The sequence below is a fragment of the Podarcis filfolensis genome (genome assembly GCF_964270895.1).
Source record: "Podarcis filfolensis genome assembly, chromosome: W".
Classification (NCBI taxonomy): domain Eukaryota; kingdom Metazoa; phylum Chordata; class Lepidosauria; order Squamata; family Lacertidae; genus Podarcis; species Podarcis filfolensis.
This window is the reverse complement of record NC_139619.1, coordinates 16,202,047-16,210,301: the sequence shown is the minus strand read 5'-3', so window position 1 is coordinate 16,210,301 and position 8,255 is coordinate 16,202,047.

The window sequence follows — 8,255 nt, the reverse complement described above, 5'->3', positions numbered from 1 at the left end:
AGAGGACATTTTGCATGCGAAGTTTATAGATGGCTTGTTCTTGATAATTTATGATGACAATGCTGTTGATGTGTCTAATGTTGAATCTTGTTGTGTTGCACAAACTAACCAAGTTCTTCATGCAGGATGTATTCACGAGGCGCACCGAAAATTTGGTCACATGTCTTGGTAGGCACTGGCCAAAATGCCTGGGATGGTTCAGGGTTTGAACATCAAGCCCTGTAAGTTTCACATGAAATGTGTATCTTGTGCAGAAAACAAAGTGAAGGTTGCTCCAAAAGGCAAGGTGTCTAGCAGACAGGCTTCCAAACCCTATCAGCTAGTCCACACAGACCTGGTTGGTCCACTTGCACCCTCTTTGGGTGGAGCAAGGTACTTCATGGCTTTAATTGAGTCTTTTTCCAGGTACATTCATGTGTTTGTGCTCCAGCAGAAGTCAGAAGCGTTTCCTAAGTTCAAGGCGTTCTGTGCTTGGCTGGAGAATGCTCACAACAAACACATTGGCTGTTTGTTTTCTGATTGAGGCGGTGAATTCACTTCTCAGCAGTTTGAGGCTTTCCTGACTGAGAAGGGAATCCAGCACGGCCTCTCAAGTCCTAGATCTCCATGGGAGATTTGTGAGCGAGCAAGCCAAACTTTGCTGCAAGGCCTAAAAACCTTGTTGCATGATGCCAATCTCCCTGAGAAATATTGGGCTGAAGCTTTATTGTGTTTCCTTTATTCCTATAACAGGAGACTGTCGTCACCTATTGGTTGTACTCCCTGTGAGAAGATGTTTGGTAAGCACATGAGAATCTTTGGTTCTAACATGTGGGTACCCCACAGAGCAGCAAGCTTGGGAAGCGTGGGGCACATGGTTTGTTAATGGGGTACGAAAAAGGTGCATACAGGGTATTCATGACTGACTCTAAGTCCATTAGGTTCACAAAGAGTGTTGAGAACAATCCTAAGTGGGGGGGAAATGTGGGAATTTTCCAGAGTCACTCAGAGGAGGATGAAGATGATGTGGAAGAAGCAGATGTTGATGAGGTAGAAGAGGAAGCTGAAGATGATGATCAGAGTTCGGATTCCAGCTCAGTGGGCTGCGCTGCTGCTGTTGTCAGCGACAGTGATGACACAGCAGACTACAAGAGCGCAAAGGCCTCAATCAGACCATCTGATGTGTCTGACACTGAACTGGAAGAACCACTGTTCACCATTGGCCACTTTTCTCCTAAGAAAGAGTAGATGAGTGAAGAAGACTTGCGTCTAGTACACAGATCTGAAAGGGCCACAAAAGACAAACCTCCAAAGAGATTTGCTGATGAGTTTGCTAAGACAGCAACTGCTGTTCTTAGTAGCTGAGAGAAGGTGTGGGAACCTTCAAGCTTCAAAGAGGTTCAGGAGTTAACCTGTAAAGATGCTGAGCCATGGCTTAATGCCATGAAGGCTGAAGTTGATTCCTTGAATAGGAACCAAACCTGGGAGCTAGTCCCAGTAGTCCCAGGAATGAGACTGGTTGGCAGCAAATGGGTCTTCAAGGCCAAGACAAACCAGACTGGCAAGGTTGTTAGGCACAAAGCCAGATTGGTCGCCAGGGGTTTTTCACAGGTACCAGGACAGGATTACCACGAGACCTACTCACCCACCGTCAAGTATGAGAGCATTAGGTTAATGCTCAATATTGCTGCAGAGGAGAAACTGCACGTTTCTCATCAAGATGTAAACACAGCTTTTTTGTACGGGGTTTTGGGGGAGGATCTGTATATGCTTCCACCTGATGGAGTGCAGATACAGAAGGGAATGGTCTGTAAACTACGGAAATCCTTATATGGTCTCAAGCAGAGTGCCAGGTGTTGGAATACAAAACTCACTGAGACATTGCTTTCTCTAGGTTTTCACCAAGGCAAAGCCGATCCATGTGTGTTTGTCAAGGAGGAGAGGCAAAACAAACTCTATTTTTTGTTTTGTTGATGATCTTCTTCTGTTTTGGAAGATTCAGGCTTTGTACCAAAGCTCCCTAGCTCAGCTGAAGGAGCACTTTGACATGAAGGATCTTGGTGAGGTATCCAACTATCTTTCTCTGCAGGTGGAGAGGGACCGAGCAGGTAATTTTCTGGTACACCAAACATAGAAAATTGCTGATGTATTAACCAGGCTGAATTTGGTTGATGCAAACCCAGTAGACACACCAATCGTGACAGGTTACCAGGTAGATAGTATTGCTGAAGCATTTTCTGACACCACACTGCTGTACAGATGCATTCTAGGCAAGCTGAATTTCATTGCTAGATGTTCAAGACCTGGCATAGCTGTAAGCACTAACCTGCTTAGCAGACATGCCAACAATCCTACTGTTCAGAATTGGAAAGCTCTGAAGTGCATAGCCCGCTATTTGAAAGGGACTTTGCACTACAGGCTGAGGTTCACCAGTCAGAAGACTGGAGGTCTTGAAATCTTTGCAGATGCTAGTTTTGGAAGTGACACCATGGATGGTACCAGCACTTCTGAAGTATGTCTGTTTGACTGGCTGTGCAAAAAGTAGATGACAGTAAGCCTAAGTTTCTGTGAAGCAGAACTCAATGCCCTGTCATTTTCACTCATGGATTGTGAATGGTTGATGCAACTGTTTCATGACATCAGAGTTTCTGTGAAATGTCCTACACAGGTGTATCAAGACAATAGATCCTGTTTGGCTTTGCTGAACTCAGAGAGTTGCAAGCAAAGAACCAAATACTTGCAGATTAAGTTACATTGTGCAAGAGAGTGTATTCAGAAAGGACTCATTCAGGTGTCCTACATGCCAGGAAATGAAATTCCTGCTGATCTGTTGTCTAAGGTTGCTAACAGAGAACAACTTAAGGTTTATGTACAGAGGTTGCAAAGCCACTCCCGACATCAGGAGGGGGGAGGTTGCGGGCTCACGCCCACTAACATCCGCCCGGGGCTGGCTGCAGCCCCGCGCGATCAGGGAATCCTCGGGCCGTGTCATACCCCGGGCCAGCCAATTGGCTGGCTGCAGGGGCGGAGCTAGCTGGGGTCATTTAAGGACAGCGCGGCCCGAGAACGCCCCTTTTCCTCTCCATTTCAGCTCCGATTTTGTTCCTTGCTCTATTTTGCCGGTGCTGCGTTTTGCTTTTCCATTGTTGCTTTATTTTCAAGTTTTTTGTCCTCGTTCTTTGCTGGAGCGCCAAAGCCGCCTTATGAGATGCGTTGCAGCGCTTCCAGCCGTCGTTTTTTCTTCTGTTCGGTCCGCTCGTGGACCTTTTATCCTCAGCGCCGGGATCCTTCTCCCCGGCTATTGCTGTTAGCTGCACCGCCTACCTTCTTTGGCTGCGCTACCCACGTGGTCAGCAGGGCACATACGGCCAGCAAGCAGTAGCTTCTGCGGATCGTTGCGTTCCATCCCTCACCGGGCGCCCCGCTGCGGATGCGACCTCGCTTTAATCGGCGGGGGACCTCAGAAGCGGATTCAAGGCGTGAGCTGCCCCAGCGCTCACGGAGGTTTGGGAATCCTTTCGGGCTCTTGGCGGCGAGGGGGCTAACGCGCTCCTGATCATCGCACCTTAAGCAGCGCGCTTTGGGGGTCGGGCCAAAGCAACTCTGATTTACATTGCTGTACGCGGCCGTCTAGGGCGCTCTTGCCGACTCTTTTTAGATCGCCTGTTTATAGCACTGTATTTTAGATTACGTGCTTTACCCTTTAGAGCGCCGGTTAGGTTTCATTGCTGCAGGGGGTTTGCTTCTTGCTGACTCTTTTTAGATCGTCTGTATTATAGTGCTGTATTTTATATTGCTGCTGCTGCACCGTGAGTGTGGGGGAAGGCCGCTCCCTCCTCAGGCTAACTCCATCTGGCCTAGGGGGCGGGGCCCAGGCTCACCTTCGCCACGGCTTTAAGAGGCCTCATTGAGGCATTGGGACATCGCTGCTGCTGCACCGTGAGTATGGGGGAAGGCCGCTCCCTCCTCAGGCTAATTCCATCTGGCCTAGGGGGCGGGGCCCAGGCTCACCTCTGTGACAGCTTTAAGGACACTGGTGCTGCTGCAGCAAATGTTAAAGATGTTTTTATATATTTTAAGGTGTTTTAAAGGTGTTTTTATTGTTTATTCTGTTGTACCACCATGAATGGTGGTTTTTATCTATGTATTTTTGTTTTGTTCCGTTTTGTTTTGGTTTGGGGTTGGATATTAAGTGGGGTGGGGATTGGTTTTGTTTGGGTATAATTGTTTTTGGTTGTTTTGTTTTTCTATTCTGTAAATGGAGGCAAGTATGAGGCTTGGGATTGCTACCGTGGAGGGGCGAGGGAGGTATGGCGGTGGGGGCAGATGTTATAGGCGAAGGGGATCGAGATACGGATATGCTCGTACCCCTTCCAATCTGCGCCCCATCCCGAGGGACGAGGGTAGGGTGAGCAAGGATTACTCACCTTCGTCACTGGTGTTGTGCAATGCCAGGTCTATAGGCAACAAAACCGCCACCCTGCGAGATTTCTTTACCTCGCAGAGGGTCGATCTGGCTTGTGTGATGGAGACCTGGGTGCGCGAAGGGGAAACTGTTACCTTACAAGAGATGGCGCCCCCGGGTTTCTCCGTCCTCCACCAGTCACGGACTGTGGGCCGGGGGGGAGGGGTGGCATTATTAATCCGGGAAGATTGTTCTTTCAGGGCTCTACCATCGCCATTGATCCCCGGCATTGAATGTGTTGGCCTAGTGTGGGGCTCTGAGGTGAGCTTGGCTGGTGTACCGGCCACCTAGCGCACCAGCAGCCACCCTGTCAGGCCTGCTGGAGGCGGTGGCTGGCTGGGCCTTGGAGTTCCCTAACCTATTGGTATTGGGGGACTTCAACATCCATGCTGATGCCACTCCCTCCTCACAGGCTCTGGACCTGGTGTCTTCCATGGCAACACTAGGGCTCTCCCAGTTTGTTTCGGGCCCCACACATCAAGCAGGCCACACGCTGGATTTGATCTTTGGCGCCGGTATAGATGTGATCATGTCTCCTTTGATGAAAGTGCCATGGTCTGATCACTACGCTCTGAAAGCCAGGATTGACTTTCCACCCCCACCCTGCTTAGGTGGCGAGCCGATTTGGGCTCGCCCGCAGAGGCTGATGGACCCTGATAGATTCCGTCAAGCCTTGCGGGACCTTGCTCCCCCTGGCGACTCATTGACTGAGCTTGTTGAGGGCTGGAATACCCAGCTCCTGGCAGCCATCGATGAGATCGCACCTAAGCGCCCTCTGCGACCCCACAGAAACCGGGCTCCCTGGTTTACCGAGGAGCTTCGGAAAATGAAGCGGGATCTCATACGGCTAGAGCGAGTATGGCGGGGTGCTCGTGACGGAGCCTCAAGAACATCTTATAGGGTTTTTATGAAAACCTATGAGATGGCAGTGAAGGCCGCTAAGAAGTCTTACTTCTCGGCCTCCATTGCATCCGCTAGCTCTCGCCCGGCGCAATTATTTAGTATAATTAGGTCTTTAACGTCCCTTGAAGGACAGCCAAATTTAAATAACAATCTGACACACAGCTGTGAGGCATTTGCGAGCTTTTTTGCGGAGAAGGTCCTGTTGCTCCGCCATGACCTTCCTGCCAATTTGGATACAATAAATGAACTGGAGGCCCCTCGACTGTCCTCGGGTCCAGTATTGGACCACTTTGACCGGATATCTCCAGCCGATGTGGACAGACTCCTCCAAGCTGGAAAGCCCACCACCTGTCCTCTTGACCCGTGCCCGTCATGGCTGATTAGAGCATGTCCAGATGAGGTGCGGGCCCCCCTGGGGGATATCATCAATTTGTCCCTTGGCACCGGGATATTCCCAGGGGAACTGAAGGAGGCAGTGGTGCGTCCGCTCTTAAAGAAAACATCATTAGATCCCTTAGATCTATCCAATTACCGCCCGGTTTCGAATCTTCCATTCCTGGGTAAGGTGATTGAGAGAGCGGTTGCTGAACAGCTTGGTAGGTTTCTGGATGAAACATCGGCTCTCGATCCATTCCAGTCCGGCTTCTGCGCTGGTCATGGGACCGAGACGGCTCTGGTCGCCCTAACAGATGATCTCCGCAGGCAGCTGGATTGAGGCGGGTCAGGGCTGCTGATTCTTCTAGACCTGTCAGCAGCCTTCGACATGGTCGATCACGAACTCCTAGACCACCGCCTTGCCGACGTGGGGATCCAGGGCACAGTCCTCCAATGGCTGCGCTCGTTTCTCTCTGGTCGGGGACAGAGGGTGGCGCTTGGGGGGGAATTGTCATCGCGCCACTCCTTGGTGTGTGGAGTGCCTCAGGGTGCGATTCTCTCCCCGATGCTTTTTAACATCTTTATGCGCCCCCTCGCCCAGCTTGTTCGGAGTTTTGGGCTGGGTTGCCATCAGTATGCCGATGACACCCAACTCTATCTGTTGATGGATGGCCATCCTGACTCGGCCCCAGACACACTGACCAGATGCCTGGAGGCTGTGGCTGGATGGTTACGTGGGAGCCGGTTGAAGTTAAATCCTTCGAAGACAGAGGTCCTCTGGCTGGGACGGGACGATATGGGATTGAGGGGGCAACTCCCATCTCTTGCGGGGGTGCAGTTAGTGCCAGCACCGTCCGTTAAGAGTTTGGGTGTAATCTTCGATACCTCCCTCTCTATGGAGGCGCAGATTACAGCTATAACAAAGGCGGCATTTTTTCATCTCCGCCAAGCTAAGCAGTTGGCCCCTTATCTCTCTCGCCCTGACCTAGCCACTGTGATCCATGCGACGGTCACCTCCAGACTGGATTATTGTAACTCGCTCTACGTGGGGCTGCCCTTGAGACTGACCCAGAAACTCCAGCGGGTGCAGAATGCCGCGGCGAGACTCCTTATGGGGTCTTCGCTGCGAGACCACATTCATCAGGTACTATATCAGCTGCACTGGCTCCCGGTGGAGTACAGGATCAGGTTTAAGGTGCTGGTTTTAACCTTTAAAGCCCTATACGGCCTAGGACCCTCGTATCTACGGGACCGCCTCTCCTGGTATGCCCCACAAAGAAACCTACGGTCTGCAAATAAAAACATCCTGACGGTCCCAGGCCTCAGAGAGGTTAGGCTGGCCTCAACTAGAGCCAGGGCCTTCTCGGCTGCGGCTCCAATCTGGTGGAACGCTCTGTCACAAGAGACTAGGTCCCTGCAGGACCTGACATCTTTCCGCAGGGCCTGCAAGACAGAGTTGTTCCACCAGGCCTTTGGTCAGGGCGCAGCCTGACTCCCTCCTCTGGCAACCTGCACAGAGTTTTGCTTAATGGTTGCCATCAACTTGATTTTAATTAATTTTCATAATGAAATATTTTTAGAATGTTGGTTTATTTGATTGTTTGATTATTTGATTGTTGTTAGCCGCCCTGAGCCCGGCTTCGGCTGGGGAGGGCGGGATATAAATAAAATTTATTATTATTTTTTTTTTTTATTATTATTATTATTATTATTATTATTATTATTATTTATTATATTACCTGGCTAAGAGCCTTGTGGGGCTCCCGATTAGCATTGCATGCGGCTAGCACACGGCATTTGATTTCGAAAAAAAATTTGGGGCGGAGGCGGCTGCGGTTGCCTTGGCTACAGCGGTGAGCAGTCGCCATTTTGAGTGGACCACGTGGTCCCCACAGCGGCCATTTTGGGAGAGGCAGCTCTTTGCTTGCAATAGCGGTGATTGCTTCCCAACCTTAAAAGGCTACATTATCCTTCAAGGATACATGGTGTCTCGGCTGGGGATACATGGTGTCTCTGCTAGCCTTGTATTCTTTGTAACGGTCGCTGGCTAGGTTACTTTGCTGAGCAGTTTCTGGCAGTTTTGAACTGCAGGGGAGGCTTACTGTGTAGCAAGAGAGGCGTATTTGCATCGGTGCCTTAGAAAAGGGGTTAGCTTTGGGGGAAATAGTCTGCCTTGTTTGTGCTTTAGTTTATAACCCTTCATCTTTAATTCATTGTGCTGCCTGATATATTAATAATTCATGCGGGGTTAATTTACAGGAATTTGTCTAGGGGAATTAAATAATTCATAGGCTTACTAAAATAATTTAAACAATTCATAGGCTTACTAAAAAATTCTGAACAATTTATTTGAAGCCTTCTTTTGCGGGATTGCTCAACACTGTGAGTAATTCATAGGTCATACCAGTGATCAGTGGCTTGTCTGGCAGTGAGTGTGCTATAAACAAGTTCAGGCACGTGACTTGAGTGGATTATATCGCTCATTTACTAAAGGGTCTTATTTTGCACGCTTATTATCATTTTGCGTATATCC